Here is a 26,365-nt window from a genome sequence, read left to right as displayed (position 1 = left end):
AAGTTGAGAATGATAAATATGATTAAATGTGAATGATTAATGAACTATTGGATGATAAAATAAGAAACGTAGACTTAAGTAACAAATTGCGATTGAATTTAATGTATGTTGGAAATGATCAACATTAAGAAATAAGTTGGGAAACACCCTGGAAAAGTATATTTGGAAATAATTAAATAATAGATAAATATACTGAAAAGAAAACACTCAAAAGAGCTTTGGTAGTACAGTGGTCTAAAGCACCCTGTTATTAAGACCAGCTGCCTGCAATTACTGCAGGTTCGAATCTCACCAGGCTCAAGGTTGACTCAGCCTTCCATACTTTCTAAGGTAGGTAAATTGAGGACCCAGTTGTGGGGGCAATAAGCTGACTTTGTATAAATATACAAAAGGATGAAGGCTATTGCTTAGCACATTGTAAGCTGCCCTGAGTCTCCGGAGAAGGGCGGCATATAAATCAAATTAAAAAAAAAAAAGATATGCTGGGTAGCCAAACAACAGTTGGAGTTATGGAAGAGAATATGTTGAAATTCAGCTAAAATAAAATTTGCTGGAAATCAGCTAAACGATAGCTGGAGATATAGAGGAGAATATACTGGAAAATAGTCAAATTAATATGGGGTGAAAAAAAATATGTTGGAAGGCAATGAAAATGAAGTGAAATGATTTTGAGATTATTCTGTGTAAAATGAAATGTGTAATAGATGATAAACTCAAGAAAATTAAGTGTAAATTGACAAAGTTTAAGATCTAAAGATTGGAGGAAATGGGTCCAGACATTAAGAAATACAGATAGAATTTAGATTTATAAATTGAAATAAAAATAGAGCTGTATATATTGGAAATTAAGATTTGTGGTGATAAAATAGTAAGGTAAATACTTAGATTAAGAGGTTATAATATTTCTTAAATTTGTGTTTTGATATTGATGTTAAAAGAAGTAATGGAGGAAATTTAGGAAAGAGTTAGAATGAACTTTGATTTATATTTGGATATAAAAATGAGTGGAGTTTATTTGGGAATTAAGATTTGTGGTGATATAATAGTATGGCCTAAATTAAGTTGTTAGAATTTATGTTAAAAATTTTTGATTGAATTTGTAATTTTAAAAAATGCAATGAGGAAATTTTGAATGGAGTTTTTTTAAAAAATGTAAGCGATTGTACCTATTTATGACCGGATCAAGACTTCGTTCTTAAAAGATATATTTTATGTTTATGTTGGGAAAAAAAAATATTTAAAAAAAAAGGATGGAAGTTCCCACAAACAGCTTCTAACAGCATAATTGCAAAACCCCCAACAAAAATGATGGCTAGTAAAATAAACTGTTATACAAAAAGGGGAGTTTTGGATTATTTTCCTCAATAATAAATCAATAATGTAATATTTTTGACTTATATGCTTAATTGAATTCTTTTAGTAGTTTTAGGACCTGTGTGGAGAACAGATCATGTAGGTCATATTTATGCAGAAATATTGAACACTAGCTGAATATCCATGCTCCATTATGAAACTATGTGATTGGGCTTGATAAATCGACACAGCTTGAAAATTAATAAGTAGTTACAATTGACCTCTCCTCTCCCCTTCTCTTCCTCAGCCTTGCCCCACAGAAGCCTATCCTATCCTATCCTATCCCCCTTCTCTCCCTCAACCTTGCCCCGCAAAAACATCTCCTAGCCTATACCCTTCTCTCCCTCAGGCTTGCCCCAGAGAAGCCTCCCCTATCCTATCCCCTTCTCTCCCTCAAGCTTGCCTCACAGAAGCCTATCCTATGCCCTTCTCTCCCTCAGGCTTGCCCCATAGAAGCCTATCCCGTCCTGTCCTGTCCTATCCTGTCCTCTCTTCCTTCTCTCTCTCAGAATTGCCTCATAGGAGTCTCCCCTATCCTATCCCCTGCTTAACGCTATGAAAGTAAAACTGAAACTCTTCTCCTCTGCTTGTGTTTTGCATTTGGGACAGATTTCTTTTCAAGTGGGGAGGGGGAATAGAACTCCTTAGCATCAGAGGGCTGTGTGGAAAGTGAAACAGTATTTGCTGTGTGAGCAAGAAGGAGACAGGAAGGAGCCTGGCCGTGGCTTAGCTCAACTGTTCTTTAGTAAAAGAAGAATTGCTGTGAAAGAAAAACTGAAACTGAAACTCCTCTCCTCTGCTTGCGTTTTGCACTTGGAGCAGGTTTCTTTTCAGGTGGGGAGGAGGAGTAGAACTCCTTAGCATCAGAGCATGTTAATAATAACATAGTAAATATTAATGCTCTGATGGTCATTTTAAAAAAATATTTCTTAGTGAGCAACTAGAAGCCAAGAGGAACATATGTGGCAAACTTCAAGTTTGTAGGCTTTACGGTTCTGGAGATTTTGTGATGATGCCCGAGTGGTATTTCGCTTTTATATATATAGATTCAAGTCACAACTCACAAACATTTAAGCACTATGTGTATTATTTCTGAGAAATCTCAGAGAATAGGTAAAATGCCAGGTGACAATAGGAAGGCAAATGTCCACATCTTTAAAAAAAAGTGAAAAGGATTAGGAAACTAAAGATAAGACAGTTTAACTTCAATACTTGGAAAATTATAGAGTAAATCAAAAGGTGGTCATTTGAAAAAAAAATCAGAGGTCAGCATGGCCTTGCCAGATTAAAGTCATCTAATTTTTAAAAACAAGGATTTCATTTAATAAATTGTGTGGAATTATACAGATACAATATGTTCTGTTTTCAGCAAAGCATTTGACAAAATACTTATGTACTTGGCTCTTATCTTCTCTTATTCCAGAAGGCTGTGGAAACCATTTTATTTTCAAAAGGACTTTGTATAGTTGTGAGCAACTCTCTTTAAGTGTTATCATTTGCTTTAACACGAATTTGAAATTGCTGTGATTGTTTTTGGCCATTGCCCTGTATCTATAATGATTAAAATAGTATATAAATAAAATAAAATAAAATAAATAAAAAGACATGTTGATGAGCAAGCTAACAGTATATGCTGAATGGCATAAACAACTGACTTAAAAAACTACTTTGAATGATCCTTGTTGAGGGTTCTTCATCAAACTGGAATGAAATATTAACTAACACTCCATCCTCAGTAATTTTGTTGATTACTTAGATGAGAAAGTGGATGAAATGTTTATCAGATTAGCAATTTGTATAATTAATTCATGTAAAATGGATAACTAGTACTTTAAAGACAGAAAATTCAAAATGATTTGAATAGATTTAGAAAAATGGGTTTATAAATACTACAGTATAAAATTTAACAGAGACAAGAATCAAATGTATTCAGTAAGAGATTCCAAGATTAGTAATAATACTTATGAAAGTGTATCAGTAATACGATGTACAAAAAAGGCAAATTCAGATTTGGATTGCATGAACAGCATTTCTTTTCCTTTCCTTTCCTTTTCCTTTCTTTTCCTTTCCTTCTGAAAACCGGGACTCTGGGCTAGTAAGGCAAACAGGCTTTGGGGGAAGGGGGTTGGATGTAGCCAGAATAAAAGCTGTTCAATTAGTTATTCATTTCAGAAATCAGCCTCACTTTTGTTACTGGAACTCAGATGGAAGTAAAAGAATGGGCTGCTGGTAAGTGAGGCTATGGGGTATGATTATGGCAGATCTGTATTTAAAGATGAGGTGTGTTACGGTTTTCTCCAAATTGCTCGGTGATTCAGTAAATTCAGATAGGAATTCCATGTTTTTGGAATGTGTTCAGTCTGAACTAAGAAGGGAGGCTTTTTAAATTAAACACCATCAGTTGTATTAGGTGGTATCGGAGTTGAAGATCACCAGTATCCTCTTAGGATAAAAACTGCATGGTGCATCCACAGAGCAACAGATATTAGCCTAAATTGCTCTCCCTGGTTGCCAAATGTATTGTGGATATAAGAAGTAAACTGCTTGGTGGTATTTTTGAATTGAAACTTCCAGTACTTCAGAAGCTTAAAAAAGGTTGCAGAACAAGTGCAAAGGATAATTAGAGAAATGATCTGTGAAAATTAAGTTATCTCTTGCCCTAGTTATTTCCTTAGGGTGTATATCTGTGACAAATACAGATGATGGTATTATATTGTTCCATGCCTTGAATTTATAAATTTTGTAACAATGCAACATATATACAAACCTTTTAACAGCAATGATTCACCTTAATGTAAATATTTAGAATAATGTCTTCTACTAAATGTTATTTATTCATTTGATTTATATACCACCTTCATATTCAGGAAACTGCTAAAATACTAAACCTCCAATTTAGTATTTTTCCTCCATATATCAATTACAGCAGGATAAGAAAAATATTATTTGATAGATGCTTTGACATTGCAGTCAGATATCATCCATTTTCTTGCTCTTTTGCTGTTTAATGGAAATAATGCTGAATTTCCTGATATGTATGAATCAAATCATTGTCCTCATTGAGGAAGCACATTGTTGCAAAAAATGGACAGTAAAAAAATATGATAGTCCCTATACTAACTAAGTTCGTATGTATACCTTAAAAGTGGCAACCAATATCATAAATTGCACCCAGTCAACTGGTAACTGGCACAGTTCACAGAACATGGGTGTTACATTGCCAGGACATGGTCTACCCATCACTGCCACTGACTTGCGGACCAGTTGGTTCTCAAACGGTTCTCAAGGACAGCCATATGTGGAATACATTGCAATAGATCACAGCAAGGCATGAATGATTATTAAGAAAAAATCTCCCAGTCCAGGAAGACCACAATTGACACACAAGGGGAATGCCATCCTGGGACAAGTTTCCACGATGGCACTCTGATTGTACCTAGACCTAAACATGGAAGTGCAACTCTATTCAATTCTATTCAAGACCAGAGATGGAAAATTCCCAGCACCAGAAGATTTGAACATCATAGCTACTGAATCATGTGAAGGTTGAGTTTGAACTTATTCCTCCCTACCCAAGCGTTCACAACCTCCAGATACTGGGAGATGACTTCACTTGCCAGCTGAAGGACAAGATGTATAACTAATATGATCAGCATATGGATGATACATGATATTAAACAAATGGGACTCAAGTAGATGTTAAATTGTAGAGATGAAAGTGTGCCCTGAGACATCCTTCAAATCAGGGCACTGGATTTAACCTCTCATACCAATTTAGATTAACCTTCGCCATTCAAAGCTTTTTTCTTTATCAGATGTGCTTAAGAAGATTTATAACTATCTTGGAGTGGGCCCTGTTTCCTGTTGATTTGAGGGATAAGATCACTAAGATCTTCAAAGGCCCTCTTTATTTTTTGTAGAAGGAAATTTATACTATGGTAAGATGAAAAAACATGAAAAATATGAAAACATGAAAAAAATATAAAATAGTGATGAAAAAAGAAATAAGTGCAGGAAAGAAAAAAGAAAAAATATTAGGAAAAAGAACTTCCTATCTTCTTTACAGCAGTTAGAAACATATTTTCCCTCCTCCCCCTTTAAAATTTCATACATATTTCTCCTCTTCCATATTCAAACTTTTGAATTAACAAAAGCTCCAAAACCCTGATCATTTAAAATTTTGTAGTGAAAGTTCCAAAAAGGATTTTTGATCTTTTATGAAAATATATATTATTTTACTGCTGGTCAAACAAATCTACTTTATATTTTTTCCTCATAGGCAGTATCTAATCCGCTGCTTTGTGCAGAATTAATTGAGTATTGAAGTATTTTTGTATAGTTTGATCTGTTGTCACTTTGGGCTTGCAACTCTCTCTAAGCACAACCCACATCACAGGTTAGTTGTGAAAATAGGAGGAGGAAATTGTGTTGGATATATTTGCCACCTTGAGTTATTTCTAAAAATAAATAAAGGGGATACAAATAATTGACCAAATAAAAATATTCTAGACGCACAGATATATCTCTTGAAATATTTTTAGCTTTACATATTTTGTGTTGCTTCTGTATATTATGCTTCCTTCTGTACCCACATCTTCCCCTTCCATAATTTCTGTTAGTGGTTCAATAGCTGATTGATTAAGTTTCCCAAATTTACTCTCAGACTTAAACACATTTCTTTCTCTCCTCTCTTGGTTCCAGTAGATGCCAATTCCAGGTCTTCATTAATTGCTCTGTTGTTATTTTCATTTTATATTCTGGGATCTCCATTTTTTCCATTGATTTAATTTCTTCGATCATTTATATTGCAGATACTTCAAACTTTTAAATTCATTTTCTCTTCCACATTTGCAAATCCATTCAGCCAGGTCTTTCTTAATAAATTCAATTACTAAAGTTTTCACTGATTTCATAGTAATGTTCCACAATTCCTCAATATCTTTTGTAACATTACTGAGTTTACCTTTTACAACTATAAATATTTTTCCTGGTATTTGCTGTGTAAGTAATCTCCTTTTGCTGCCTTCCTGATAATAGCCAGCTGGGAGAGCAAAAGCTGTTCAGAACCACAAGATGGTCAGCAAATAAATTTGATAGATAGATAGATAGATAGATAGATAGATAGATAGATAGATAGATAGATGATAGATAGATAGATAAAATGATGATATGATCCATTCATTTGTGTCTGGCTCTTGTTGAAATAAATGACACTATTTTTTTCCTCCTTCCCCCCCTTTTTTTTTTTCTGTATCCTTAACTTTTAATTCCATTCAATATATTTTACAATCTATGGACTTTAATGACAATCCCTTGTCTTTTAGTTTGAAAAAATCCATTAATCATTTCTCTTTGAAAATTCAAACAATCCTCTTCCCCACAGAGTCATGCGCTATTTATTTATTTGATTTGTTTAACCAATTTGAAAATGCTTTAAAATAAGGAGCATCCAAATTCAATTAAACCTCTTATCCATTTTAAATGTTCATACATTAAACTTTTAGCAAATTTTTCCCCCTCTGTAGATTATTTTTGATTCCTTGTAGTCATTTCTTTCCATTTCCTTTTACTCATGCCCTGGGGTTTCCTTGTGAGGAACTGCCTTCCAAAGTGCACATAGTTGTTTTCCTCAGGCCCTCTTTATTCAGAGAAATTTTCTTGACCTGGTTTTACCGCTCAGTCATAGTCCTCTGCCTCATTTTTAACCCCACTCTTCAAAGACACGTCAATCTGTCATGTTCAGCTGTAAATATATGTTTTCTTGTAGTTGGGTAAATATGCACTAAGTTGTTCCAGGATAGAGGATATTGGACTAATAGCTTTATATTTTTTTCATTTAAGTTCTTTTCAGATGAAAGAAAATCAAATACAATGCAAACTTAAGTCTTTTTATTTCTATAAGCTTTTGGCCTTGTTTTCATATGTTTCATATCTTCTCCAGTGGGCATTGGCATTCAGATTCTCCCACTGCATCATCTTAAAGATAAAATGCAGTATCCATCTGGGTCATTCATATTTGCCTTCATTTGTGACAAAATGCAGTAATTGTATGTGGTTTTTTCCTTGTGCAAGTAGACAAGATGAAGTGATTTTGAATGGATGAGTAACTGAAATAACTGGGAGTTTTTCCAAGTTTACGAATCAGTGTTTTCAACTATGTAATTATTTTTTGTAGTATACTTAAATCTCTTGATAATATATTTTACCTTTATGTTTGCTTAATTTATATATTTTAACCTATGATTAAAAGCTTTATTTTTGTGAACATTCACCCTCTGAAATTAGCAGATGGGCTGCTTTTGGTATTTGTTGATGATACAATACTGATATTCTTCACTAGTCAGTTGGGATGAGAAGGGCATTACCTGGAGTTGCCATCTATTCTCAGATTTCTCTTTACATACATACACAGACACACATATACACATACACACACATACACATACACAAGCAAACATATAAGTCATGATCTTTGCAGAGAAATTGACTAAATATAGGTTGGAGGATGAAATTACTTAGTAATTAGGGTCTTTTTTTATTAACAGTGATTCATTGGCATACTTTTAACATCTGCAAAGAGGTTAAAAAGAGGTTAACCTTGTAGAGCACGGGTGTCAAACCCGCGGTATCATATTGCCATTACGTGATGTATTGCGATTTTTTTCCCTTCGCGGAGCTGGAGTGGGCATGGCTTGTGTGTGACGCATCTGGCCCGCTGGCTGCCAGTTTGACACCTCTGTTCTAGAACTTACAGCCTTGCTTGGTGCGACATACCAAGAGTGCTGTACAACTATGCATATTCTGACTTGGTGTTTGTTGTTAGTATCTCTACCTTCAGAGCTGACCCAACTAACTTTCCAATCAGCAGGGGCAAGACCTTTATCCAGCCTTTGGTTCCTATTGCTTTGGGTTATGGATGATTCTATTCCATGGCCCTTTAGGATGAAATACAGCAGCCTACATTGTCTTCTATAAGGATTTCCAAGCAACTGACTTTTATTTCTTTATTAAATTTCTACACCACCCATCTTACCTAAGTGACTCCAGGTGGTTTACAACAATGTAATAAAACAATATAAACATAAATAAAAATAAAATTTAATAACATTTTAATAAAAGCAAAGCAGTGGATGTGACCTCAAGTAACCAGCCATCCTCAAGATTGCATTACACTCTTAATGTGACCCTTTGAGCCTTCACCCAGAAACAGCAGTATAATTATTATATTGAGGGTTACCTGAAGATCCATCTTTTTTCAAGCGTTTTTACTGTCCGATCCGATCTAACAGATTGGGCATGCTGCAGACCCCGTCAGCCAAAAAGTGTTGACTGGCGGAAACTAGCAGCTGGACTATTTCTGCTATAGCCCGTGCCTTATAGAAAATTCTTCCCTCAGAGATTAGATAGTTGCAGTAGCCCCACATAATGTAATAAAAATTCAGATGCTTGGCAATCGACATGTATTTATAAAGAGTGCAGCTTCCTGGGGTCATGTGATCACCATTTGTGGCCTTTCCAGTGGGCTTCTTACAGGCAAAGTCAATGAGAAAAGCCAGATATACTTAATGACTGTGTGATTCATTTATTTGCTTAACAAAAATGGCAAAAAGCTTGTAAGATCAGTCACAATTCACTTTACAGCTGCCTTGCTTAGAAATAAAAATTCTGGTCCCAATTGTGGTCATAAGTCAAAGACTACCTATACTTTCATCTAGTATTATAGACCAGATTTCTGTGTCCAAGAGCCGTAAAATGGGTTTGAAAGCCCATTCCCTCATGACAACTATATCTCCTTCCAGTTAAAAGCTTGTTACTCACATGTGTGAATTAGATTACAATAAAGAAATGGTTACTTATTTGTAATTAAGGTAAAGGTAAAGGTTCCCCCGCACATGCGTGCTAGTCGTTTCCGGCTCTGGGGGCAGTGCTCATCTCTGTTTTTAAGCTGAAGAGCCAGTGCTGTCCGAAAACGTCTCCGTGGTCATGTGGATGGCATGACTAAATGCCGAAGGCTCATGGAGCTCTGTTATCTTCCCACTTAAGGTGGTCCCTATTTTTCTACTTGCATTTTTTAAAAACATGCTTTTGAACTACTTGGTTAGCAGAAGCTAGTTAGCAGAAGTAATGGGAGCTCACTCTGTTACGTGGCACTAGGGATTCGAACTACTGAACTGTTGACCTTCTGATCAACAAGCTCAGCATCTTAGCCACTGAGCCGCCGTGTCCCTTTATTTGTAATTACAATTCTTCAAATGACCATCAGTATTTTTACAGAAAAATCTTCTTACTCTCTTGGTCTCAGATAAAATCATTGTTCCTTCAAATCTGGCTGAAAGAAATGAAGAATTTCTTTCAGGGTTTTTACAAATAGCTTTTAATGTATAGAACATTGTGAATAGAGCTTAGTGCAGAAGAATAGTCCATGCGCGTGAGTTCACAGATCAAAGTACAGGTCTTTTTGGCTCTTTTTAAGACCAAAATGTATAAATTGCAGGAATGTATTTAAAAGGTTTTTGGTTTGTTGGTGTTGGAGATACATTACAACTAGAGCTGGAATGCAGAGAATGCAAACATGAAATTGTCACTTAGACAATTTCAACAGCTGCTCTGTCAGCAGCTCCCAGGTGCACTTGCTACCCAGTCCATTCAGTAATGCTTGTTGCTAGTCTGAGTGCCTTAAACGTCCGGAGGAGGCTGCCATGGCGACGAACACATTATCAAGCAGCACTTGCAACTGATGAGCGGTGAGGGCACAAGCCAGGAGAAGGATCTTCATGTTTCTTGGTGGCCAGGAGGTAAACTGAGGAGCCAAGGTGCCAAGGGAGCCACCTCATCGCTAGAACTTCCGCACCACCGGAATGGTAGCCCCGAAACGCAGCCGTGCGTCAGGGCTGACACCTCTGCCTCTTCGAAATCCTGTCTGTACTTCTGGTAGTTCTCAATCCACAAACTGCTGGAGCCTAGCTTGTAGGATTTTAAGCATAACCTTACTAGCATATGAAATGAGTGCAATGGTGCGATAGTTTCAACATTCTTTGGCATTGCCTTTCTTTGGAATTGGAATGTAAACTTACCTTTTCCAATCCTGTGGCCACTGTTGAGTTTTCCAAATTTGCTGGCAAATTGAGTGTAGCACTTTTACTGCATCGTCTTTTAAAATTTTGAATAGCTCAGCTGGAATACTTTCACCTCCACTAGCTTTGTTGTTGCTCAGATTTACTAAGGCCCGTTTGACTTCACATTCTAGGATGTCTGGCTCGAGATCAGTGACCACCCCATTGTGGTTATCAGGGATGTTAAATTCGTTCTTGTATAGTTCTTCTGAGTAATTTTGCCACCTCTTCTTAATCTCTTCTGCCTCTGTTAGGTCCCTGCCATATTGGTCCTTTATCATGCCCATCTTTGCATGAAACATTCCCTTCATATCTATAATTTTCTTGAAGAGATCTCTGGTCCTCCCTATTCTATTGTTTTCTTCTATTTCTTTGCATTGTTCATTTAAGAAGGTATTCTTATCTCTTCTAGCTATTCTCTGGAATTCTGCATTCAATTGGGTGTATCTTTCTCTTTCTCCCTTGCCTTTCGCTTCCCTTCTTTCCTCAGCTATTTGCAAAGCTTCCTCAGACAACCATTTTGCTTTCTTGCATTTCTTTTTCTTTGGGATGGTTTTAGTTGCTACCTCTTGTACAATGTTGCAAACCTCCATCCATAGTTCTTCAGGCACTCTGTCTATCAGATCTAATTCCTTAAATCTATTTGTCACCTCTACTGTATATTCATCAGGGATATGATTTAGTTCATATCTGAGTGGATCTTACATGGCCTAGTGCTTTTCCCTACTTTCTTCAATTTAAGTCTAAATTTTGCAACGAGAAGCTCATGATCTGAGCCACAGTCAGCTCCTGGTCTTGCTTTACTGACTGTATAGAGCTTCTCCATCTTTGTCTGCAGAGCACAAAGTCAATCTGATTTCTGTGTTGACCGTCTGGTGATATCCATGTATAGAGTCGTCTCTTGGGTTTTTGGAAAAGAGTGTTTGCCATGACCATCGTATTCTCTTGGCAAATTGTATCAGCCTGTGACCTGCTTCATTTTGTACTCCAAGACCAAACTTGCCTGTTATTCCGGTTATCTTTTGGCTTCCTACTTTAGCATTCCAATTCCCATGATGATAAGGATATCATTTTTTGGTGTTAATTCTATAAAGTGCTGTAGGGCTTCATAGAAACCGGTCAATTTTATCCTCCTCAGCACCAGTGGTTGGGGCATAGACCTGGATTACTGTGGTATTGAATGGTTTGCCTTGGATTCAAACTGAGATCATTCTGTTATTTTGGGGATTGTATCCCAGTATTACTTTTCCTACTCTTTTATCGATTATGAAGGCTACTTCATTTCTTCTGAGGGATTCTTGCCCGCAATAGTATACCTGATGGTCATTTGAATTAAATTCACCCATTCCTGTCCATTTTAGTTCGCTGATTCCTAAGATGTCGATGTTCAGTCTTGTCATCTCTTGTTTGACCACGTCCGGCTTGTCTTGATTCATTGATCTTACATTCTAGGTTCCTATGTAGAAAAAATCTTTACAGCATTGGACTTTCCTTTCACCACCTGATGGATCCACAGCTGAGAGTCCTTTTGGCTTTGACTCAGTCGCTTCACTCTTTTTGGGGCTACTAGTACTAGCCCTCTGCTCTTCCCCCATAGTATATGTCCAATCACACTTGGACATATTCTATTCTATTCTGTTCTATTCTATTCTATTCTATTCTATTCTATTCTATTCTATTCTATTCTATTCTATTCTAGTCTAGTCTAGTCTAGTCTAGTCTAGTCTAGTCTAGTCTAGTCTAGTCTAGTCTAGTCTAGTCTAGTCTAGTCTATATATTGGACACCTTCCGACCTGAGGGGCTCATCTTCCGGCGTCATATCTTTTTTCCTTTTGGTACTGTCCATGGAGTTTTCATGGCAAAGATACTGGAGTGAAGGGGTCATCTAGATTAGAATAAGGAAAAAATCAGGTACTTACTGTACAACACTCGAAACTTTTATTGGACAAATGGACTTACAATCTGTATATTTATATATTTTATTTTAACAAATTCTTTTACTTGCTCAGAAATGGACAATCAAAAGTTCTAGTTTTTCACAGTTTTTTTCACAAAATATGCTATTTTGAACTTTATAGGCTGTCAAAATCTCCCTGAGAAAGAGGAGATCCTTTAATATCCTACATGCAGTCCTCATAGTTGCTCTTTATAAGTAGACCACAGAAATGGTTCTGCAGTCGGCTTATGTGTTGAACTGCTGGGAGTCAGGAAGGAGCCATCTTTGTTCCCAGGCATGAACATACAGTAGCTCTTTTTAAGGACATAAAGCTCAACCAAGCATCATTTCTTAATCACTTTGGATATATTTTATTCCCTTTGAAATATTAAGACCCTTTAGAATGGAAAGTTATATGATATTCAATGGGTGAGTTGCGTTCTTCTTGGAGAAATATGTTTAAATATGATTTTAAATTTTTGAAAAAAAAATCACTTTTTGGATTAAATAGCAAAAGGGTTCTTACAATATTGATTTCAGAAAGTAGCAATGAGTTAAGGCTTCAGATGGACTTGGAATTACAATGTTAAATTAATTACAAGCATCCTTCTATGGTAAATAGGTGATTGTTTGGGTTTCTTTAAAAGAAAACATAATATAGGACTTTTGAAGGTTGGACACCAGAGGGAGGTAGAAGATAATAATAAAGAGTTTAATTAAAAGTTAAAAACGGAGCAAAATACATCAACAATGGAATTTTTGATGGATATTTTTGAACAATGGTCTTTGAAATCATTTGATATAATAGATAACTAGTCTGTCAATGAAGTTACAGAAGAAGAACCAGCTATACTGGATAAGTTCAAAGTTAATTTGAATGTAGTTTCAAATGTGACAAGTAATGAGAAGTATATAGAAGATGTATTGAATATACAAACAAAATCAGTTGTTTCGTTGTTTAAAGGAGATATACAAGTAATTAGAAAAGCAGTTTACATAACATTTTCTTACTGTATATACTGTACAAATCGACTCTGTTAAAGTTTTGGAAGATTCCTTGAGAAGGGACAAAAAAAGCTGAAAAGAATTCAACCTCTGGGACTTTATTTGAAGATGTTAAAAATCAAGACAGTTAAAAGTACAGGGAAGAAATACAAGGTTGGCTTTTTTTAAAATCAAGGTTAAAATAGGTAATTAGTTATATTTGGCAACCCTTCCTGGACTTCTGCTAAGAATAAACAATTGATGTGTTTCTTGGGTTTTGTTTTTAGTTAGGAGATGAGATATGGGGTGAAGAGAGTACTTGTATTTCATGAGATGGTGAGAACACCAAAATTGTTTATACTTGTTATGTTGAAGGGTGAAGTTCCTCCTTTTTTTCTTTTTCCTTTTTCAGTCTTATATTTTTTACATTCTGTAATAGGTTTTTTCCCTATTTATAATTTCTAATTATTTAAAAAATCCCCACAAAATCTTGCAACCAATATGGAAAACATCTGAAAACACAATTTCATTATTAATCTGGATAGCTATAATATACATGTTTTATGCTGTCATAATAGAAATCCTAACACATTTTGGAAATATATCTGTGTGTTTGTATGTTTTTGTGGTAGAGAGATATTTTATTATGTTATTAAATAGAAAATTCTTATTTTGAACTCAGGTTGGAAAGCAAGAGATAGGAATTAGTAATACTTCCATCTTGTAATGCTAAGATTATGTCAGATCTGTTTCATACAAAAATCTGTTTCATATTGGGTTCTGTTCTGTTCTTCCAAAAAAGTTTCCTTTCTAATTTAATCTGGACAAAATTTTAAGTGGATAGGTAGAATATATTTCACTATATTTCTTTCTTGACATTGAATAGACCACAATAGGAAGCAACTTTTCAAGACATGCTGAAAAGGGCTGTCACATTATAATTTCCTTTTTACATATTTATATTAATAGTTTTTCTTTTTGTTACTATATAATGCGTACAGATGTCTGTTCTGGCATCAGATATGCAATTGGAGAGTAGGAAGCAGAATTGTTTTAGAATGGTCTTTATTGCTTGCCAAAAGTACTAAACTGCTTTATTTATGGTTGATTTATTTATGGATGATTTCCAGATAACTGCAAATAATTTTAAAAATATCCTCTTGAAAATCTGTGATGAATGTATAATTGAGATATGCTGTATACTAGGGATTTTAAAAGAAGTTTTGGAATTTTTCGTATGTTATTGACACCTCATTAAGAATAGCTTGCATTTATGCTACACAAAAGTTATTGTCCAATATTATCAATTATCTCCACATTACAGTTGCATACAAAGATTTAGGTGGTTCTATTCAAATTGTATATTTCAGTAAGCCCCCAAGTAACAGAAGTTGTATACATAATGCAAAATTAAATGTGACATTTTTTTAAATGTAGAATATATGCCCAATATATATATATAGTGTCAACTTTGAAACTAACCTGGCAGGAGCCATTTTCCTGTTCCTCAGTTGCCACACAATGTGGGGAGTGGGGGAAGGAGGATGGAATGCTTTGCTTAGACACAGAGTTTTCTCTTAGAACCAAGGTCATCTCCACAGGTGACAGATAAGATCAGGAGGAGTTTCTGGAGAACCTGCCAATTAACCTAATTGGCCAAGGTGACCTCTGACAATTAGGGAGGGAGTTATTTTCTATTTTAATTATACTGAAACCGTAGGAAAGAGTTATAGTTGGTTTTACATTTAATCATGCCGATATGATGTGCCCAATAAAGAAGATCTTTGAGAAAGGTCTGAGTCTCAGAGTTCTGATTAGTTAGTCGGAATCTTGACATATAGTTGTCTAAGGAGTCAAATAAGAAAAGGGACGTTGGTCCTACCTGAAATGCACCTTCTTGTTGGGTGGACACAGCAGCCAGGATGGGATGGGTTTCACTCGTCTGTTCAGATTGAAGGATGGGAGTCTTCTATGGCCAATCCCGATCTTACAGTGGACTGGACCCATGTATCAGATGTAGTTCTCTCCCAAAGGTTAGCAAAGAGGGCCAATCTGCCACCAATGGGAGGATCAGAAATGCAGCTAGCGACGGCGTCGGATCGAACGACCTCCTCCCCCACGAAAGGGCCGCTTACTCAAAAAAAGTCTACCAGTGGAAGACCTGTCCTGGGGTCTTTGCTGCCTGGGGAAAAAAATTACCTGTAGAGCGAGAAGAACCAACGCCCCCATCCGAACTTCTAAACTGGGGCCGACGAGGATACGGCAGAAAGCGGGATCTCCCCTACGATAAGCGGCAGGCAAGACCTTCCGCTTATCCCTGGTCTCAACTAGGAAGGATTCCAGCGGATTTCCAAATAATTTAGTGCCCGTGAAGGGCACAGATGCCAAACACCATTTGTGCCTAGCATCCGCCTGCCAATGGCGAAGCCAGACCAAGTGACAGGCTGTCACCGAGGAGGCAAGGGACGTGGCGGCAAAGCGGGCAGCGTTGAGTGTAGTGTCTGCTGAAAACTGGACTGCCACAATGATTTTATTCAAATCCTGCTTCACTCTAGTGTCGTCTGGAGACAGCTTCTCTTGTAACTGGTGCAACCACAATAAAGTTGTCCGGTTGAAGAAGGAAGCGGTGGTTGCTGATCGAATTGCCTATGTCGTTCCCTGATGTGCCCGCTGCAGAACTTGGTCTGACTGACATTCTTCAGGATGCAGTCCTTCATCCGGATCCCCGGGAATAGCAGCGTTAGGTAGCAAAGCGGCCACTGGAGCTTCTACCATTGGAACTTGGAGCAGCAAGGCCAGGTCGGACGCAACATTGAAATTCTTGTGGTCTGCTGATGATGGGATTGGAGCAGACGTGGGCGAGGTCCACTGCTTCCTGACCACCTCCAGGTACAGCGGTGGTGTTGGAATGGAGTCCACTGGTTTGGAGGGCTCCGCAAAAAGAGGGTTGAGAGTTCCTTGAGAAGGCGGAGGTACTGGCTTAGTGGAAGCTGAACCCAGCTGGGCCGTATTAACAGCCTTGAATAACAAGGACTTAAAAAGGGCCTGAGGAAAAAGACCTGTGAAAGCGGGCTGCTCCGGGGGAAGACCTTTGTCTACTGACAGGTCTGGTTCCCGAGGCTCAACCTCCGCAAGCGATGTTGGAAGACGGACATGAGAGGGAGCCGGGGAATCTGGGGCCTCAGAAGATAGGGAGTCCTCGTGAAAATCTCTATCCGGAGCGGCCAATACGAAAGACCTCACAGAAGCTTCCCTGCTTGGAGGCAGGAATCAAGCCGACAGAGACTGATGGACAGTAGTCGAAATCATGTGCTGAATTTGTTCAGGTGACAAAAAACTGCAAGTCTGGTCTTGAATTGGTTCAGCACCCATGGGGGCCTGGACAGAAACAACCGGAAGAGGAGCCGGGCCCAAAGCGGGTGCAGGAGCCACATCCGGAACCACTAGAGGAGCTGGGACGGAAGTTGACCCTCGTAGACTGGAGGGCTGAATGACCACTGGACAGTCCTGGAGAGACACCTGATCTGGTGGCAAAGCTGAAGGCCCTGCTTTGGTGGTCTCCGCAGTAGAACAACCCCCATCTCTGGGAGCCGCAGACAAAGGCTGATGACTGCTAGCCTTGTCACAAAGTTTCTTTTTGTCCTGGTGTTTTTCAGCTCTGAGAGAAGCAGAGGAATGTTTACTAGTTTTGTGGTGAGGACGAGAGTCCTTGCTGGCTGAGGTCTTGCTCGAAGGGTCACTGCCCTGAGCAGCCTTGAGATCAGGTTCCCCCGAGCCCTTAATACACTGGTCATCAATCCCAGCCTTCCTGCCATGTTTGGATTTGGATAAGGCCTTTGGCATGACTAAACAGTTCAGAAATAAGTGGATAAATCAGAAGACAAGACCACAAAGGCCGGTGGCACCAGCAGCCTGTGTTATAACTCCACACCAGTCAAAATGGCTGCCGAGGAGTATCCGCACTCATGGTACAGGCAACAAATTTGCGCTGGTCAAATTGAGTTCAGGAGCGACGCAGCCGCAATCGCTAGGAGGAACAGTCAAAGGAAATTTCCTTCAGGAATAGGACAGGTGCTGTCAATTAGCAAGGCACAGATCAAAGCCTGGAGGCAAACTACCAAGCTCAAATCTAGCAGTGTGTAAACCGTTCTGGTGGCAACAAAATGGTGGCTGAGTCGGGAAGGTCGTAATTGGGAGCGTGAAGCTTCTCACAATGGCTGCACTCACCAAGGTCCCAACAGCCAGTAAGGCTGGATCCATGGACCAGTTCAGAGCACAGGAGCTCTTAAGGTGGCCAATGAGGTAGTAAACCCAATCCAGGCACAGGCTGAAAGCCTGGAGGCCAGCGAAGAAGCGCAACTACGCTGTGGAAACTCTGGTCGGCAAACCAAAATGGTGGGCACCAAATGATGTTGAAATGGGAGCGTGAAGCTCCTCCTAATGGCTGGCCACCGCAAGAAGACAAAGGCTGGAATGCGAAGCTTCTGAGCCAGCCGCTGCAAAGCCGGGGAAGAAAAAACCGCCAAAGGGCTATCGCCCAGCCAGACAATCCAATGGAGAAGAAAATGGAGCGCGATGCTCCACTTCCAAAGCAAGGGATTGGGCAGCAGCTGTCAGTTGATGATGCAAAATGGCCGCCCGACAAGCCCACAGAGAAGCACGAAGCTCCTCACAAATTCCTCCAGCCTCAGGGAGCGCGAAGCTCCACACAGTTATGAGAAGCCAAGGTAGAATAAACAGGGAGCAGAAAACAAAAAAAAAAAAAAAAAAGAAAGAAAGAAAAAAAAAGAAAAGAAAAAGAAAAATCCCTAGCAGACAAAACCGAAGATAGCTGCTAGGGAAAAGCTAATCCACAAATGTGGAAGTAGCCCTGTCACTCACAAGTAGAAGAGTCAAGCAGTCCAAGGTCTAAAGTCCCAAAAACTATTAGAAGTGAGAAAAAGATGATTAAAGCCAGAGATACAGTCCCACACGCCTGTCCTGTCTGAAGGACTGAGTCAAAAGCTGGAAGCCCCTAGTAACAAGGGCGGGACTTAAAGACTATGACAGACTCAGTCCTTCAATCTGAACAGAAGAGTGAAACCCATCCCATCCTGGCTATTGTCTCCACCCACAACGGAGAACAGTGAGTATGGTAGGATATTAATCTAATAGGTTCAGTGCCTTATTTATATAAAGTGGTTAAAAAGGCCAAAATTAATCAGTTGATAATTTCTGCACTATATAAACATTGTGGCCCTTTTAACCTCTTATTTCCATAGTATATTATTTCATATCTCTCATGTCCACAATCTGTGTGGGGGAGTTGTCTGAAGGGAACTTTTTTTCTAATCACATTGTCTAAAGTATGCAAAGGAACTCTTGAGAAGCCTGATAAATTTTGTTTCAAAATGTTTTAGACAACAATTGAACTGTCATAAGCCAGACAAGATGCAGTTGGTTTGGAGAAAGATTGGCGAAGCTTTGGTGGTGGTGGGGGACTCCACTTTGCCCTATGTGAAGCATGAGATTGATTCTAATATGCTTTGGGGTTGTGTGGAAATTATTCTTATTACTATTATTTGTTAAATTTATTTGCCGCCTATCTTGGCATGGGGCTAGTAGCAAAAGAAATACTATACATATGAAAGAATTCAACTAAATATGAATATATCCTAGAAACTGATATCTGAAAGTCAGTGAAGAAATTGAACTGAAAAGAGGTAGATATTTCAGCAAGGCAACAGTTTGAAACCAAATCAACCATGAAGTATATTAGAGTAAAGAAAGATAACGGTTTTGGAATAGCTTTCATAGTCCCCAGGCTTGAATATAATTGAAAATGTTTCAGACATGCAGAGTATGCAAGGAAAGCTAAGAATATTTCTGATCTAGAAGAGTTCTACAAAGAAGAGTGAGAAAAATTCCAAAAGCAGAAAAAGAAAGACTCTTATCTGACTATAGAAAATGTTTGCAACTTTTTTTTCTGTCCAAGGAGGTATTACAAAGCAGTGATTAGAAGGATGTCTAAACATCTGCACTTAATAATATATTCAGAGTTTTTTTATTAAAAAACTGTAAACAACTGTATACTAATAATTAGTGTGTATTCAGATTTGCAAAAATATATGTTTAATATTGCAGTTTTCTGTTCACTCAGGATTCATTGAAATGTTCAGTTTGCATAGGGGTGTGTAATGCTTGTATGCAATAATAGATACATTATAATTCTGTAAACAAACACTAGGATCTAGACCAAGTTTTATGGTGCGCTACAATATTTCCATATTATCCAGGACTCAAGCATTAGCTTATTTAAAACATCCTGTCAATATAAGACCTCGCTGAAGTTTATTTTATGTTGACTTAAAACAAACTTAGTATTGTAATATATTTTATGAATTATTTCTCCCTCTTATTATTAATTCATTTACTTAGTTGGTGTATACATCAATTATGACCACAATCGATCCCACAATTTCTTTTGCCAAGCGAGACAGGTATTAAGTGAGTTTTGCCCCGTTTTATGACCTTTCTTGCCACAGTTGTTAAGTGAATCACTGTAAAGTTGGTAACATGGTTGTTAAGTGAACCTGGTTTCCCCATTGACTTTGTTTGTCCCAAGGGTGCAAAAAGTGATCAGATGACCCTGGGACGCTGCAACCCTCATAAATATGAGTCATTTGCCAAATTTTGCTGAATTTTGATCATGTGACCATGGAGATGCTGCAACAGTTGTAGTGTGAAAAATGGTCATAAGTCACTTTTTTCAGTACCGTTGTAACTTCAAATGCTCACTAAGGGAGGACTCCTTATATATGAATCTGTTCAGAGTTTTAGAAAGAAGCAGAGCTCTGCTTTAACGAGGCAATATAACAGTCAAAAGATAGAGGAAACAAAGAGAAGTGCAAATTTGAGCAAGTTTTAATTTGGCTTGGATTGAGGCCTTAGCATTTATTCCAGTGATGGGAGGCTAAAACATATGAAGAATGATTGCAGGAATTGGGTATGTCTAGTGTTCCAAAATCTGAGGGGCTCCCATAAAGAAGAGGGGATCAACCTATTCTCCAAAGTACCTGAAGGCAGAACAAGAATCAACAGATGGAAACTAATCAAGGAGAGAAGCAACCTAGAACTGAGGAGATATTTCCTGACAGAGCAATTAATCGGTGGAAAAGCTTGCCTCTAGAAGTTGTGGGTGCTCCAACAATGGAGGTTTTTGAGAAGAGATTGGACAACCACTTGTCTGAAATGGTATAGGGATTCGTGCTTGAGCAGGGGACTGGACTAGAAGACCTCCAAGGTCTCTTCCAACTCTTCTTACTCTGTTAAGGTGAGCTTTATAAGAAATAAAAAATTAACATTTTTGCTCATGCTTTGGTATCATAAATGGTGCCACAAAATTAAAGATTGAGTTAGGGAAAAAAATTATATTGGATCAAGCTAGTAGGAAAAGTCCCAAAGGTGCTTTTTCTAAAGGCAACTGGCCGTTGTTTTTCCTTGAAGATGTTTTGCTTCTCATCTATATGGAACTGAAGAAGCTTCTTGGATGAGAAGTGCAATGTTTTCAAGGAAAAATGAATTCCAGTTGCCTTTTGAAAAAGCACCTTTGGGACAACCATGACCTGGATGATTGAGAATCTGCATAGACATTTAGTAGGGGAAGGGGCATGTGAATTATATACATTTTGTTTGATTTATGATTATTTTTCTTAGGAGTTTTTTTTTTTGATCTAGACATTAAATTCCAAACAACAGAAAATACATATAGTTATTTTCCACGTGAGGGTATGGGCATCTAGTTAACGAGGGAATTATGGAGCTTGTTTTGGTTTGGGGTAATATTGCTCAGAGAATTTCAAATGGCAAAGATTTGAGTTGATACCTTAGCACAGTGATGGCGAAATTTTTTGGCGTTGCATGCCAAAAGCGCTCGCGCATGCAGGCACCCATATTATAATGTGCACCCCCATTTGTACATGCGTGCAAAACCCCCTAGCTCCCCCTATGCATGCTCCCAGGATGCGCATGCGCAGTGCAGAGAATGCATGTGCATGTGCGCAGTGTGGGGCACATGTGCACATGCACTCTCTGCACTGCGCATGCACACATGCACCCCGCACTGCAAGGGTCCCCTGGGCTGTGGGCATCGCTGCACTGTCCCAGAAGAGTAGCAGCAGCTGCAGGGGGAAGGGCAAGAGCGACTGGCTGGCTCAGGCGCATGGGTCAGCATTTGCTGGCTGGGTGGCCAGCTGCCCCACCCCTTCCCCAGCATTGACTCAGTTGGCGGTGCAGTAGCAGGTGTGGCGGGGGTTGGGTGAGAGGCCCAACTGTAGGCAGTGCAGCACCCCCACCCGACCCCTGACGCTGCACTGCCAGCCAAGCTGAGCCGGGCTCTCCGGCCACTGCAGGGGGAGGCAGCGATGCCCACTGGGGAAGGAAACACTCTGGAAACAGGAAGATCATCTTCCTGGAGCACGCATGCGCAATAAGCGGCTGCTCTTCTAGTTTCCCGTGCGCATGAAAACCAGCTGGCCAGTGCACTGGAACCCGGAAGAGCAATGGGCGACAGCTCTGCGTGCCTGGAGAAATGGCTCTGCGAGCCACTTCTGGCACACGTGCCATAGGTTCACCATCACTGCCTTAGCATCTTCTAATTATCATGCAATAATGTTTTAATCATAGAGGTTTATGATCTGAATGAACAATGTTTTCCCCTTTTGTACAGAATCTATGTATACAGAGATCTTCCTTCCACTCATACATTTATAAGGGTTTTAAAATATTTGTACAACAATATACATACTTAGTTTATATCTGTTGTTTTTATTCCCACATAGAAGGTTGAAAACATACAAACTGCCCTGTACTGTAGTACATTTAACGTGAAGGTGGAATTGAAGAAATTAATTTGAATTTGTAGAGATCAACTTTTACTGTGCTTAAATTGCCGTATCAGAGTTCTTTCCAAACTTTCAACATACATTCAATTGTATGTTACTGTAGGTATCATGCTACATTGTATTGCTTTCTAATTACATCACATTTTGCAACTGTTAGAGTAACCATTTCCTTTCTTTGATGCGGTCTTCCTTTTTAGTTCATTTAGAAATAACAGGATACTATCATTATGCTTGTAAGGGAAAACAGTACTAGAAAAATATATATTTAAAACTGCACAGAAATAAAACATGCAGGGTAGGAGGACAGAATAATATCCTGAAGGAATTTATGATTGACTCTAACATTGAAGTGAAGCTGATACAGCAGCTGGTTTTTTTGAAGGGTGGGGGAGGCTATCGTCAAATATGTGAACATGTCCCTACAACATCTTAAAAAAAAATCTTTGTTATTTTTTGTATCATGAAGATAATTTCCTGCATTGGTTATGTGAACAGTCACCTTGACATGATAAGTTTATTTGCTGTTTCTGGTATCGGCTGGTGTGGCTTGATTTTGGAAAAAAATCTGCCAAAATTAGAGAGAATGGAATATAAAATTCCCAGCCCCTACAGATGGCAGAATATTTGGTATGTGGAATTTGATATTTTGAAGAATTGGCATAGCGGTGTTATATTTGTTCTTTATTTTGCTATGTAACAAGGCATTTTACAGAATGTTAGTGTAAATTCCATCAACCCAGATCTGAAATACTGAGATATTGATTTCTTATAAAGATCCGTTAATCATTTTAATCTCTATAGTGACCTCATTAGTATGATTAATTTTATTCCAAATGTTTTGGTCAAATTCACTTTTATTTGCTTCACTAGTTAAGAGAAAATGAACTTCTGATTAGGACATAATTCAGATAATATTTATGGCCTTAGCCTTCTGCGTACATGGTTGCTTACTGGAAGAAAGGACAAAGCCTTTTCCCATTCTGCAGTCAACATTGAAACAGCATTATATTCAAGAACTGATTATGTTGTTCTGATTAAATTATCATTTAATAGAAGTGTCTTAAAAGGATAAAATTATTTTTTCTTGCCATAGACCACAACTCTGAATATGTATTATTTATTTATTTCATTTTAGTTTTAATCATGTAGACATTTATCTCATTGATGATGCTGTTTGCAATGAGAATAGCTAATATGAAATTAAAGTATGCTGACAGCTATTATTTATCCAGTACTGTATATCAGTAATTCCCCATAATAGAACTGAAAACATTTTTGTTTGTTTACAGTTTTTTTAAAGATAGAACTAAAGTTTAAAACCTTGAAAGGTACGTACTTTGAAAATAAGTTAGACACTGATAACAATGATTCTTTTTTGTGAGTAAAAAACAGACAATGTGCTTTTCAAAGCTTTTTATCAAAAGAATCCTTGTTTTATTGCAGTTTATATAAATGGATAGCTGATATCAAAGGTTATGCAGTACTGGCTACAAGTTGCTGGAAGGTCATCGTAAAAATATACCTATCCATTTATGACCTTCTCAGGTGGCTTTTAACAAAGTCAGTGGTGGGAGCTGGATTCACTTTACAGCTGCAGTGATTCGCATAACAGCAATGGCAAAAAAAGGTCGTAAAATCAAGCACAACCCACTTAATAACTGCCTTGTTTAGCAGTGGAAATTCTGGTCCCAATTGTGTTGTAAGATGAGAACTACTTGTGTGGTATTTTTAATATTTGTATGATATTTTTGTTGAATGAAACCAAAGAATGAAGGAATCTTTTTGAGTTTCAGTAAATACTCAGAAGTCTAGATACCTAGATGTATTTGTTATTTGAGATAAATGATTGGTAAGTACTGCTTTAATCTTATATAAATGGTTCATAGTTTGAATAGGCACATACAGAATTATGCAAATCTATTTTTATTATATATTTCAGTTTCTAGCATATATTTTATGGACTATATAATCTTGAAAACTAATCATGCTGTCCAGAGTTATGTTTTAAGATAGATGATCATACACATATTATAAACAAACAAACAAATAACAGAATGAATATATTATACTATGCTGATTCACATGTTTTGTCACAAATAGTGCATTCATAAAAGAAATGGAAAGAACTGTATTTTTTGGAGTATAAGACGCACCAGAGTATAAGATGCACCTTAGTTTTTGGGGAAGAAAATAAGAAAAAAGCTGATTGGCGGGTAGATCTTCCTCCCGGAATACCCCCAATCAGCTGTTCCCAGAGGTGAATTTTAGCAACAGGTTTGTTGGTTGTGAGCTCTGTGCCTTGCTTTTTTTTCAACCCCTGAAACCTCTGTTTCACAGGCTTTTTTTCCTGTCTCTGAAAGCATCCGAAACAGAGTTTCAGAAAATAAGCCTCTGAAGCTCTGTTGGGAGGCTTTTTTTCTGCAACTCTGGAGGCTTTTCTTCTGAAGCTCTGTTTGGAGGCTTTTTTTCTGAAGCTTCATTTCTGATGCTTTTTTCAGCCTCTGAGACCTCCATTTGAGAAGCTGGGCGGGGCTACATTTGTAGTATAAGACGCACCCAGATTTTCACCCTCTTTTTTGGGGGGAAAAGATGCGTCTTATATTCCAAAAAATACGGTACTTCTTCAGAACTTTCCTGAGAGAATTCTCATCTCCAAATATGTTTTAGGAAACAATGTGTCACTTGCACTGCATAACTAGTCCTTGTTTCAGATATTTGTTTTTATTATGTGATGCCATTTTCTTCTCCTTTCTCAAATAATATATGTCTTTTAATAATAAGTCTTTCAAAAATGCCTATAATTGCCATGTTTTAAAGTATTATTCCAAACAGTTCTGAACCTGAGGAGATTTTCTGAGTGAATTTCATAATAGCTTAGTGAGTTTCATGATAAATTTCATTGATAAATTTCATGATAAAACAGGTAGTCCTGTTTTGATCTTGGTGATTGATGATCTCCTCTCCAAACAAAACAACAACAAACAAACAAAAAACCCCAACCCCCCCCACCAACTTGAACTAGCCACAGAGAAGGGAAAAGAACTATCACCACACATTGCCCCATGGTCAATGGCTTTGAAAGAAGCTGAAAGATGAAAAGGAGCCAAACATTTGCACCAATGCATCCCAAGCAGATATAGCAATAGCAATAGCACTTAGACTTATATACCACTTCATAGTAATTTACAGCCCTCTCTAAGCGGTTTACAAAGTCAGCATATTGTCCCCAACAATCTGGGTAATCATTTACCGACCTTGGAAGGATGGAAGGCTAAGTCAACCTTGAGCTGGTGAGACTTCTGCTGGCAGTCAGCAGAAATAGCCTGTGATATTGCATTCTAACCACTGTGTCATCACAGCTCAGAGATTATCTACAAGTGCAACCAATGCCATCTCTATATTGTATCCTAGTTCTGAACCTGGATTGAAAGTTTACTTCCTCCAGGACTCTTTAAAGCTGCCATTTCACCATCTACTCAATAAACTTTTGTAGACTGGACAAAAGTAATCCAGAACTATTGGATCCAGTGACAGCTTTTTATGGACGGGGCATACAATAACTTCCTTCACAGCTAAACAAATGGTTAGGTTAATAATCCCAAAGATCCTGCTTACTTCTTCAGAAGAAATTGGGTATATTAGATGCAAACTGAAGTCATTTGTACATGCCAGGTCAGCTCCCTAATTCATGATCAAATTCAGGATTAGAGTCATGTTATTATATATTAGCCCAGGGCCATGAAGGATCCAGCAGTTGATATGAAGGCTCAATGCTGAAGGCTAGCAAGTGGGACTGACCATTACTCCTAAGAGCATCCAGCTCACAGATTCCCACCATATTTTTCTCTGCCTCTTGATGCCACCAGCTCTCATGGTTGTGGAATCCAATCAATTAACCTCACCCTGCCCAACAGATTGTAAATCTTTCATGGTCCAGAATAAAAAATAAAGTCTGGTGAAACAAAATCGGCAAGCAGGAACTTGGGATAAGAAAAGAAGACAAATTGCCAGAGTAGCCATGAGGCCTGGATCAATAACGACTAGTTCCTTGACCCAAATTTGCTCCCCTCACACCAGCTATTTTCTGCCACGTCTCT

General features: G+C 38.1%; 1 protein-coding gene across 1 annotated transcript in view; it reads left to right on the top strand.

Annotated features, from left to right (window-relative positions):
• The window catches only part of KDM4C (lysine demethylase 4C), a 253,930-nt gene that overhangs the window by 106,328 nt on the left and 121,237 nt on the right, over window positions 1-26,365 (top strand). The gene's annotated exons all lie outside the window — the stretch shown is intronic.

The sequence above is a fragment of the Pituophis catenifer genome, unplaced genomic scaffold (assembly GCF_029215685.1).
Source record: "Pituophis catenifer annectens isolate HBS135680 unplaced genomic scaffold, rPitCat1.0.hap2 SCAF_2, whole genome shotgun sequence".
Lineage (NCBI taxonomy): Eukaryota > Metazoa > Chordata > Lepidosauria > Squamata > Colubridae > Pituophis > Pituophis catenifer.
The sequence above is the reverse complement of the archived record's forward strand: the minus strand, read 5'-3'. Positions and strand labels throughout refer to the sequence as shown.